Source organism: Tachyglossus aculeatus, chromosome 1 (genome assembly GCF_015852505.1).
Source record: "Tachyglossus aculeatus isolate mTacAcu1 chromosome 1, mTacAcu1.pri, whole genome shotgun sequence".
Classification (NCBI taxonomy): domain Eukaryota; kingdom Metazoa; phylum Chordata; class Mammalia; order Monotremata; family Tachyglossidae; genus Tachyglossus; species Tachyglossus aculeatus.
In genome coordinates this window covers 45350979-45363302 of record NC_052066.1, presented here as the reverse complement: position 1 = coordinate 45363302, position 12324 = coordinate 45350979, and the positions used below count along the sequence as shown (strand labels likewise).

The 12324-nt window shown below is 41.9% G+C and overlaps 1 non-coding gene across 1 annotated transcript; it reads right to left on the bottom strand.

Moving 5' to 3' along the window:
- Positions 1–3046: 3046 nt before the first annotated feature.
- LOC119936279 lies at positions 3047–3184 on the bottom strand. Its single transcript, XR_005453694.1, has one exon. It is a non-coding gene; the product is annotated as a small nucleolar RNA SNORA7 (small nucleolar RNA).
- Positions 3185–12324: the final 9140 nt, after the last annotated feature.

Below are 12324 nucleotides of genomic sequence, written 5' to 3'. Positions count from 1 at the left end.
GGTAACTGAGGCACAGAGAAGTGAAATGACTTGCCCGAGATCACACAGCATCCAAGTGGCGGAGTGAGGATTAGAATCCATGACCTTCTCACTCCCAGGCCCGTGTTCTGTCCACTATACCACGCTGCTTCTCATATAGTTCCCACCCACAATAAATTGACAGTATAGAGACACAGAGGCTGTGGCGGGCAGGGAATGTCTCTGGTATGGTGTTGCGTTCTTCTCTCCTAAGTGTTTAGCTCAGTGTTCTGTAAACAGTAAGCATTTAACAACTACATTTGATTGAATGATTGTTCAGATTGGAGAGAAGGGTGTAGAAAAGAGGTGCAAAAAGTCTGAGTAAATAATTCACTGGTATACATATTGGGGTAACTATCAGTTAATTAAGCAATCTTTTTTCCTAAGCTCTTACAGTGTGTGGAACATTAGAGAGAGTAAACTACAACAGAGTTAGTAGATATGCTCCCTGCCCACAGGGAAATCCTTATTGTAAATATTGCAATGTCTGGTTCCCTTATTAGAGTGGTATTTTTTTGTGGGTTGGGAACCTGCCATTTCTAAATGTTAAGCTTTCTCAAGCACTTATTATGCACTTATTCTAAGCTGAGTACTGTACTAAGTGCTGAGGACTGTACCATAGAGGTAGTTGACATGAAGTTATGCTCACTTTACCTGGCTATGCTGGTTTGAGACCTGTGGAAAGTTTGAGTGACTGCAGTATATCCAAAGTGTATGGAGACGTGAAATTGGGAATCGGAAAGCAAGGAGGGCAGAGGAACCATTTTGGAGATTCTGCCAAGCAAAGTTTCTGATGGTGCTGCCTGCAGCGTGCAACTAAACACTGGGAGCCAGTTGCTAAGTACAGACCAGTTTAGCAAACTGTCGTCATGAAGACAGGGGCCCTCTTCAAACGAAAGTGGGGTTTTTTTTGTTGTTTTATTTTGTTTTGTCTTATTTTTTAGTGGAGAAATAAGTAAAGGGAAAACAAAACCAGGCACTACAAATGTTAAGTACAACAATCAATCCATGATATTTATTGAGTGCTCACTTCATGCAGAGCACTGTACTAAGTGCTTAGGAGTGTAATAATGATAACAACTGTGGTATTAATATTAATAATGATGATAATAATAATGATGATGATGGAATTTGTTAAGCGCTTACGATGTGCAGAACACTGTTCTAAGCGCCGGAGGGGGTACAAGATGATCAGGTGGTCCCATGTGGGGCTCACAGTCTTAATCCCCATTTTACAGATGAAGGAACTGAGGCTCAGAGAAGCTAAGTGACTCGCCCAAAATCACACAGCCAACATGTAGCAGAGTCGGAATTAGAACCCACAAACTCTGACTCCCAAACCCGGGCTCTTTCCACTGAGCCACAGTGTTATTTGTTAAGCATTTACTACGTTCCAAGCAGGTATTAGTTAAGTATTTACTGTGTGCCAAGCACTGTTTTTAGCGTTGGGCTAGTTAACAAGGTAATCCAGCTGGTCACACAACCCCTGTCCCACATTGTGCTCACAGTCTTAATCCCCATTTTACAGATGAGGTAACAGAGGCACAAAGAGGTTAAGTGACTTGCCCAAGGTCACATAGCAGACATGTGGCAGATTCAGGATTAGAACCCATGTCCTCTGATTCCCAGAACTATGCTCTTTCCACTAGACCATGCCAACAGAGTTGGTAGATATGTTATCTTCCTTCAAGGAACTCATGGCGTAGACCACAACACAGCAAGGGACAATCTTTTTTGTGTGCCCAACGTGGCCAGGTCTTTGGATCCCACATTGGCCTTTTAAGACACAATCGCACTCATAAGTGAATTTCCAAATCAGCGGCCCTCAAGGAGCCCATAATCTAGCGGTCGTTCAGCGCATTCATTCATTTATTCATTGAATCATATTTATTGAGTGCATTCTGTTCATTCATTCATTCAATCATATTTATGGAGCGCCTACTGTGTGCAGTACACTGTACTAAGTGCTTGGAAAATACAATTTGGCAACAGAGACAATCCCTACCCAATGGGCCCACAGTCTAGAAGGGGGGAGACAGACAACAAAACAAAACAAAGAAAGTGGACAGGCATCAAAAGCGACAATCAGTTAGAGAAGCAGCATGGCTTAGTGGAAAGAGCCCAGGTTTGGGAGCCAGAGGATGTGGGTTCTAATCCTGGTTCTGCCACTTGTCTGCTGTGTCACCTTGGGCAAGCCACTTAGCTTCTCTGTGCCTCAGTTACCTCACCTGCAAAATGGGGATTAAAAGTGTGAGCCCCACATGGGACAACCTGATTACCTTGTCTCTACCCCAGCACTTAGAACAGTGCTTGGCACATAGTAAGTGCTTACCAAATACCATCATTATTATCAATGTAAATAAATAGAATTATAGATTATTATTAAATAAATAGAATAATAAATTTGTACATATATACACAAGTGCAGGAAGGGGGGTAGAGCAGAGGGAGGGAGTAGGGGCGATGGGGAAGAAAGGAGGAACAGAGGAAAAGGGGGGTTCAGTCTGGGAAGGTCTCCTGGAGGAGGTGAGCTTTCAGTAGGGCTTTGAGGGGGGGAAATGTGCTAGTTTGGCATTGTGAGGAGGGAGGGCATTTCAGGCCTGTACTAAGTGCTTGGGAGAGTACAATATAGCAAAAACAGCTACATTCCATGCCCACAACAAGCTGACAATCTAGATGGGAGGCAAACATTAATATAAATACATGAATAAATATGTGAATAAATTACAGATATGTGCATAACTGATGTGCATTGTTCCCATTGCTTGGTCCAGAGCAATGGGAGCTCTCCTGAGATACTATGACTTGTCATATGCCGTCGAGTCGTTTTCAACACGTGGCAATACCATGGACACATCTCTCCCAGAACACCCCACTTCCATCAGCAATCGTTCTGGTAGTGTATCCATAGAGTTTTCCTGATAAAAATATGGAAGTAGTTTACCATTCCCTCCTTCCGTGCAGTAAACTTGAGTCTTTACTCTTGATTCTCTCCCATGCCGCTGCTGCCCAGCGCAGGTGAGTTTTGACTTGTAGCAGATTGCCTTCCACTTGCTAGCCACTGCCCAAGCTAGGAATGGAATGGATAGGCCTCTGCCTGACTCTCCCTCCTGTAGTCGAGACTGGCAGAGTACTGGGAACTCTCCAGGTGTGACCCTGAGAGGGAATATTATGACTATTTAAACAAATATCCAATTCCCCTCTACTTCACCTCCCTGCTTGCTCCTAGTCCAGCTCATGCAGGGCTGACAGCTGAGAGCCAAGAATGGATAAGGTAGAGATCCTCCCACTTTCAGGTGCAGGACTCTTCATTCCCTGACACCCGTCCGCATGTTTTGTTTTGTTGCCTGTCTCCCCCTTCTAGACTGGGAGCCCATTGTCAGGTAGGGACCGTCTCTTTATGTTGCCAACTTGGACTTCCCAAGCGCTTAGTCCAGTGCTCTGTACACAGTAAGCGCTCAATAAATACCACTGAATGAATGAATGAGTCGGGGGGTGGGCTAGGGAGGAGAAGGAGGTGAGGGAAAGGGAGAGGGCACCACAGCGTGACGTGGGGGTGTGGAAAAAGGGGAGCAATGAAAGAGGTCCTAGGGAGTTAGCACTACAGTGAGTTGTGAACTACTTACCCACATATTAATCTTTCCATTCCCCCACCAATCCTTTTCTCGTCCGTCTTCCCCACTAAACTGTAAGAAGCTCCCTGGACTGCAGAAACCGTGCCTACTCCGTTGTACTTTTCCAAGTGCCTAGTTGAGGGCTCTGCACACGGATGGTGCCCCCCAAAATGCTATTGATTGGAGGCGAGGGGGTGGCAGGGAAAGAGTTTGGATGGAGGAGGAATCTGTTAATGATGTACATCTAGCTTTATTTCTATGTACTTATTTCTATGTACTTTCTACGTTATGTTGCCAACTTGTACTTCCCAAGCGCTTAGTACAGTGCTCTGCACACAGTAAGCACTCAATAAATACGATTGAATATATCACCCCCATCCCATTTTCTCCCTTCATGCTTGATCCAGGGAGGTGAAACTGACTTTCCAGAATGCCTTCTGTAACATTTCTTTCCCTTTTTCCAAAACTGGAGGTTACTTCTAACTCACTCTTATATTTTTGATTTCTTTTCCTGGCCCCCTTCCAAGATTTAAAACGTATTGTCTCCTTTATCGCTGTAGATCACAGAAAGGCAGGTAAAAATTCCAAAAACCAGTCCATGACCCTGACAATGATAGATATATCTTCAAACCCCTGATACGTTCTGTCCAAACTTGCATGATTGCTCCAACATTGATAAATATGCAATGGGTTGGGGAAAAGTGTACATCCTGTCTGAATGATCATGTATTATTATTGTTTTCACAGACAGTCCACGGATGCCAAGAATTAGAGATCTAGGAAAAGTGAATACTGTACTTTCAGACATCTAGAGTACACTTATTGAACTGATAGTCACACCCAGCGTCTTTGAAGAGTGGAGACCTATAAATACTACTTTTTAAATGGCTATTCTGAAGTGTTTACTATGTGCCAGGTACTGTACTAAGTGCTGGGGTAGATACAAATTAATCAGGTTGGACAGTGTCCCCATTCATTCATTCATTCAATTGTATTTATTGAGCATTTACTGTGTGCAGAGAGCACCATACTAAGCAATTGGGAGAGTACACTAAGGATAAACAGACACATCCCCTGCCCACAATGAGCCTACAGTATAGAGGGGGAGACAGATAATAATATAAATACATAAATGACAGATGTGTACATAAGTGCTGGGGTCTGGGATGGGGGATGAATAAAGGGAACAAGTCAGGGTGAATCAGTAGGGAGTGGAAGAAAAGGATAGGTGTGCTTAGTCAGGGAAGACTTCTTGGAGAAGATGTGCCTTCAACAAGGCTTTGAAGAGGGAGAGAGTGATTGTCTCATACTGGGCTCACAGTATTAATCTGCATTTTATAGATGAGCAGCCTGGATAGGACCTGGATGTCAGAAGTGCCTGGGTTCGAATCCCAGCTCTGTCACCTGTCTGCTGTGTGACTTAGTACAAGTCACTTCACTTCTCTAGGCTTCAGTTACCTCATTTGTGAAAGGAAATGGGGATTAAGGCTGTGAGCCCCAGGTGAGACAGGCACTGTGTACAACCCAATTTGCTTATATCCATCCCAGTGCTTGCTAAACAATTCCTGTGTGACCAGAGAAAAAATGCAGCCTAGAGGAAAGAGCACAGGCCTAGGAGTCTGATGATTCATTCATTCATTCATTCAGTTGTATTTATTGAGCGCTTACTGTGTGCAGAGCATCTGGGTTCCAAACTGTGCTATTCCACTTGTCTGCTGTGTGATGCTGGACAAATCACTTCACTTCTCAGTGCTTCTGTTTCTGTACTCTGTGAAATGAGGATTAAACCCTACTTCCTCCTCCAAAGACTGTGAAATCCTGATAGGGTAGGAACTTTGACGAATCTGATTATCTTGTAGCAATGCCAGCATTTCGTACAATGCTTGAGCTATAGAAAGAACTCAACAAGCATTATTATTATTATTTTATTATTATTACTGGATGCGAAATAATCAGATTGGACAAACTCCCTGTCACCCTTGGAGCTCATAATCTAAGGGGGAAGAAGAATTGGTATTTATTTAAGTAGCAGAGTCGTGATTAGAACCAGAGTCTCCTGAATCCATGTCCTGTGCCTCTACCCATAGAGCTATGCTGATGCTCATAATCTAGGATAGGGAGTCCTACAGGCAAGTCTACCTGCATGTGATACATCTTCAGAGCATGTGCGACATTGGACAAGTCACTTCACTTTTCTGTGCCTCAGTTCCCTCGTCTGTAAGTGCTAAACAAATACCTTAATAGAGAGCAGCATGGTGCAGTGGATAGAGCACAGACCTGGGATTCAGAAGGTCATGTGTGGTGTAAACTTCATTCCTTTGTTGGTCCTGCATGGTTATTTACCTGGGCATTAGTGTCTGGTATCTCCTAGGAAGTGCTCCGTTCTTATATGCCATGAGATCTTTTACTTCCTCAAGAGTGGATTGGTTTCGAGGGAATATTGTCTTTCCACGTTGGATGCATCTTTTTGTTCCCTATTACAGGCAGTGCGACTCTGAACAATAGTATTGACAATTTCATTACATCGAGTGCAGTAATTCATTTCAACAGGTCACCCTGTGTTGAATGATGAAATGCAGTGTTTTAAAAAGTCAGATATAAGCAAACTGATCTGCTCCAGTCTTGGACTTGATCCAAACGTATGCATCTTCTTAGCTTAAACCTGTTTTAAATTTGTCTTCCTACCAAAAGAGGCCACCGAGAAGATTAAAAGTGCTGTCCTTTTGTCTTCAAAATAAAACATAATTACAATCTAATTTAAAACTCTAATTGAGAGCACTTGCCTGCAGAACATGCTCTTCTTCTCTTTAGGGACAATATTCTTGATTAGCCACACAAGCCATCTAATCATTTAGGAGCAAGTTTTCTTCAAACCTTATACCTTTGTTGCAAATAAGAAAGTGAAAGCCTGTTGTCCTTTAAGCACACCTCAATTAATGCTTATAAAAGCAACAATTAAATTACCTGAGCTAAAAAACTATACCTTCTTGATTACTGAAAAATCAAGTAACCTAAAATGTTGAGGTAATGCCTTTAGTGTTTTCACTGCAGGAGGTGAGAAACAATGGTTCCTGCCAGATGTGTAAACCTTAGTGTTCTCAAAATTCCAGTTATCTAATGAAGGACTTGAGAAGCAGTTTCACCGAGTGGAAAGATCATGGGCCTGGGAATCAAAAGACCTGGGTTGTAATCCTATATCTGCCACTTGCCTGCTGTGTGACCTTGGGCAAGTCTCTCAACTTCCCTGTGCCTCAGTCACTTCATCTGTCAAAAGAGAAAGATATGCCGCCTTAGACTATGGGCCCCATATGAGACACTTACTATATTTGAACTAACTTGTACTTCCCAAGCGCTTAGTACAGTGCTCTGCACACAGGAAGCGCTCAATAAATTGAATGAATTGAATTCATACGATTGAATGAATGAATGAATGAACTGATTATCCTGTATCTCCCACCAGCGCTAATTACAGTATTTAACATACAGTAAGCACTTAACAAAAATCACAATTATTACTCACATTTGGTAGTTTAGATTTTTCCTCCCTTTTTCCCTACTCTGCTTCATATTACTGCCTCCTATCCAGGAAGTAGATTTGGGAATTTTCTCTCTCTGTCCCCTGTCCCTTACTGTGCTGCTATTTCTTGTCTCTCTCTCACACACACACATACACACATACATATCTATCTGTCTATCTATACTCTCCTCCCCTACCCCTAAACACATGAACTTCTTTCTCAGAGGATTTAAACCTCTAAAATTCAGCTTTGACATCTGTGCTCAAAATGGTAACCAGATCAGTATGTCTGCCAAGAGAGGCCTGAATTTCCATAGTAAACAAACTAGAACTGAAGCTGGGGCTGGGGCCGGTGCCGGGGCCAGGGCCAGATCTGGGAAAGGGAAATGGCTCCGGTTTGGCTGCAGGGAAAATCCATGCAACTTTTTGCAGACGTCAGATGAGGGTCTGGCATGAAGAAGGGAGAATCGGGCTATTTTTCAGCCTACCACAAACTTGTGAACAATCATTTTTGTGCCAGAAGAGCCTATCAGGACACAAATTACCTCACAGGAGACAGTCAATCAAGCAGTGGTATTCTTGAGTGCTTATTATGTGCAAAGCATCAGCTCTTAGAACAGTGCTTTGCACATAGTAAGCACTTAATAAATGCCATCATTATTATTATTATTACTAGATACTTGGGAGAATACAATACAACAGAGTTGGTAGACTCTTTCCCTGCCCAAAATGAGGTTACAGTCTAGAGGAGGAACAGACATTACTCTTAATAAATAAATTATTGCTATATAAATATGTGCTGTGGGGCTGATGGAGGGGCAAACACCAAGTTTCCAAAGGGTATGGAGCAAAAGTGAGAAGATGATGGGGGAAAGACGGCTTAAATAGAGGAGGCCTCTTGTTGGAAATGTGACCTCAATAAGGTAGAGAGAGTGGTGGTCTGGCATTTATGGAAGGGGAGGGAGTTTCAGGCCTGAGGGATAATCCCAACTCCACCACTTGTCTGCTGTGTGGCCTTGGGCCAATAATTTGACTTTTCTGGGCTTCAGTTCCCTCATCTGTACAATGGGGATTAAGACTGTGGGTTCTCTGTGGGGCAGGGACTTCATTCAACACAATTTGCCAGTATCCAGCCCAGTGCTTAGTACAGTGCCTGTCACACAGTAAGTGCTTAACAAATACCATTATTATTATTATTATCATTATGTGGGATTAGTGGCAAGATAGGCAAGATCTGGGTACAGTAAGAAAGCTGGCACTAGAGGAGCAAAGTGTGTGGGTTGGGCTGAAATAGATTAGCAAGGTAAGGTAAACTGGGATGAGCAGATTGGGTGCTTTAATGCCAGTGGAAAGGAGTTTCTGTTTGATGCGGAGATGGATGAGCTATGACTGGAAGTTCTTGAGGAGTGGGGAGATGTGGACTGACAATTTTTAGAAAAATTACCCCTACAGCAGCGTGAAGTTTGGACTGGAGTGTGGGGAACTAGATAACTAAGCTGTCAACTGTCTTTTTAAAGTTTTAGCCTTCATGTATCTCATATGCTTCTTTAACAAGAAAATAAATTTTAATAGAACAATCATTTTGATCTGTAGTACTGTGACTAAAGGTCTTAATTCATAAGCATCATCTTTGTTCTAAGTTTAAAGTTTGTAGGGGAAGCAAACCTAATTATACAAAGTATGCAGAAAAATTGTCTTCCTAGCCACTCAATATTTAGTGGTTTCTGATGCATTTATTTTGAAGGAATTCAAGCCTTCCAAGTGTTGGATTTCCTATTCAAAATTCCTTTTTAATAGTCCAGTCTTTCTGCATAGAAGTATTTACTGTCTAAAACAAAACATTAAAAAGAGGGGAATACAGGAAAATGAAGTGAATATGCAATTGTGAGAAATGGTTAGAATTTAAGCTCTTTGACGGCAGGGATGATGTCTTTCATTGAAGGCTCAATAAATACCATTAACTGATTGATTAGTTGACTGATTATTGAACCCGGAAGGTGGATAGTTAATGTAATTCAAAATTCCTTTCTAATAGTCCAGTCTTTCTGTATAGAAGTATTTACTGTCTAAAAGAAAACATTAAAAAGAGGGGAATACAGGAAAATGAAGTGAATATGCAATTGTGAAAAATGGTTAGAACTTAAGCCCTTTGATGGCAGGGACCATGTCTTTCATTGCAGGCTCAATAAATACCATTAATTGATTGATTGGTTGACTGATTATTGAACCCGGAAGATGGATAGCTAATGTAAGGAGTGAAGCCTGGGAAGCAGCATGGCGAAGTGGAAAGAGTATGAGAGTGGGAGTCAGAGGATGTGGGTTCTAATACCAGCTCTGCCACTTGTCTGCCGTGTGACCTTGGGAAAGTCACCTAACTTCTCTGTGCCTCAGTTACCTCATCTGCAAAATGGGGATTAGGGACTGTGTCTAACCCGGTTTGCTTGTATCCACCCCAGTGCTTAGTACAGTGCCTGGCACATAGGAAGTGCTTAACGAATACCATCATAATTATTCTTATTCTTTGTGCCTCAGTTCCCTCTTTTGCAAAATAGGAATTCACTATCAGATCTCCCTCCTTCTTAGACTGTGAGCCCCATGTGGGACCTTCTTTCCTTGTATATACCCCTGGTTTTAGAACAGTGCTTGGCACATGCTAAAAACTTAAAAAATACCACAATTTTTGTTATTATTATCAGCTACTGAGGCATCAATCTGGTAGTCTATGGCACTGTGGTATAGTACTGGCACGATGCAGTGGTTGCTTTGGCCATAAATGGGATTTGCATGTACAATTCACCCCTGCACCTCATAATTTATTCACATGCCTAGATCCACCCACTCCCTGGAAGGAACATGACTGGTACGGGAAAGAGCGTATGTGGGAGAATGGCAAACAGCTAACACCACCAGTCATTTCATTGCACTTCTTGGAACTAAAAACTTTGTGACTGGAACAAGGGGCATTTATCATTTACAAAGGGAGATTCCATCATGATCATACTCTGAAGTATCTGTTATAGTGCTCTCAACAGTAAGTTGCTGATCACCTAAAAAAAAAGTTGCAGTGTAAGTCGGAATCTATTAAAGTACAAATAGTTAATGAGCATCCATATGCTCTATACTATACTAATCATTTCATTAAACTAAGATCAAACAATAATAATAGCGGTGGTATTTATTAAGCTCTCACTATATGCGAAGTACTGCACTAAGCACTGGGATGGATTCTAGATAATCAGGTTGGATACAGCTGCTGTTCTCACCAGGTTCACAGTCCAAGTCAGGAGACAGAACAGGCATTAATCCCCATTTTACAGATGAGGAAACTGAGGCACAGAGCAGTTAAATGACTTGCCCAAGGCCTTCACCACAAGCTGATGTGCAGAGCCCAGAATGAGAACCTATTCCTCTTAATCTCAGGTCCAGGCTTTTGCCACCAGGCCACACCACGTCTCGATTAATTCCATCTCAGTTTGCTAAATTAAACACTCTGGTTTCTTTTCCGTTGAAACCTGCCTTTTTCATGACAAGTAACTTGGCAGAGAGGTTATCGAAGGGTGAGGGAGTAAACAAGATATAGGTGACTGGGGACAGGAGAACAATGCAAGAAGAGGTTAGCTTGAGCAAATGGAGAGTGCAAATCAATCGATCAGTCAATTTATTGAACGCTTACTGTATGCACAGCTCTGTTCTATGTGCTTGGGAGAGTACACTCTAACAGAGTTGGTAGACATGTTCCTTGCCAACAATGGGCTTATAGCCTAGAGGGAGATGCAGACACTAATATAAATAAATGAATCCGTTATGGATAAGGACATAAATGCTGTGGGCTGAGGGAGGGGTGAATACAGGGTGCAAATCCAAGTGCAAAGGTGACGGAGAAGGGAATGGGAGAAGAGGAAATCAGGACTTAGGGAACTGAACTTAGGTATAGTGAGAAAAGAAAGTGTAAGTAGGAAGGAGAAAACTTCCCAGTTGCATTTCATCTTGCGTCTTTAAATAAGTTAAGAGATTTTCTTGCTCATATATAAGCAGGACATATGTCAGTTTAGTAAATTGGTGCTGGGATTTCTCACAACCCATATGAGTTTTTACCGTCTTTTATAATCATGATCTGGCAACTGCAGCAATAGTCAACCAAATATTCTTGTGCATTTTCTGGGATCTGTGATGAAGAAAATGTCCTGAAAACATGTATTCCAGGATGATCTAGCGAACATCCAAGGTATCTTACATCCTGTAAACGTATCTGTTCAATTTGATTTGAGCTATTTGTCATAATCTTCCTTGACTCCGAAATTGTGAAAGAATCAAGAATAAATGCAACTTAGGGAGCAATACCCTTTAATTTAGAAGTCAACATTTTCTCTTCAATTAATGATGCCAAGTAGACCAGCTAGTAGAACGCTTGCATATTCTGGAGTCACGAGGACCTAAATCGTTTCTGCTGGTTGCCACTTTGACGGTCTGCTTCATAATGACTTCACTACATGACAGCTAGCAAACTATTTTGCTTTGAAATGTTGTCCCACTGCTGTGCCTAAATGATTGCTTTTCAAATTTATCCAAAACCACCCATCATTCTCATTTCTTATATTTCCACTGTGGTATGTGCATTGCAAAGTCTAATAGTAGTCTCTAATGTCCAGCTTACTTTACCAATTACAAGTTTAGTAGGTGATTATTTTGTTGCCCCATGCAGGCTGACAGACCTCTGTCTTGTGGGTAATGTGGTTTCCCTAAAGCTGTTTTACAGCCAATTTGCAATGGTCGCTTAACACCTCCATCTTTGCATCTAAGAATGTAGTGACAGTGATATTTACCCACCATGATAGAATTGAGAAATTACCATTTAGTAGTTATTGTATTTATTTAGGGCTTACCATGTGCAAAGTTGTCTTTAACTTAGCTCTGAGGAAGAAATACAGGGATGAGACATAGATATGATCCCTGGCATCAAGGGGCTCACAATTGCAAGAATGTTGGGGGTTCTGTGGTGGGGGCAGAGTGTAGGTTAAAGACATTAAGGAAAAGTGAGCAAATACACAAAAGACAGATGATGAGCAACATGGAAAGAACGGCAGGATTTCAGGTTCCACGTAGTTCAGATCAACAGACATTTCAAAAAACTGATTGACGAATGCAATCAGTTGCTTTAGCAACTAAATCTTTATT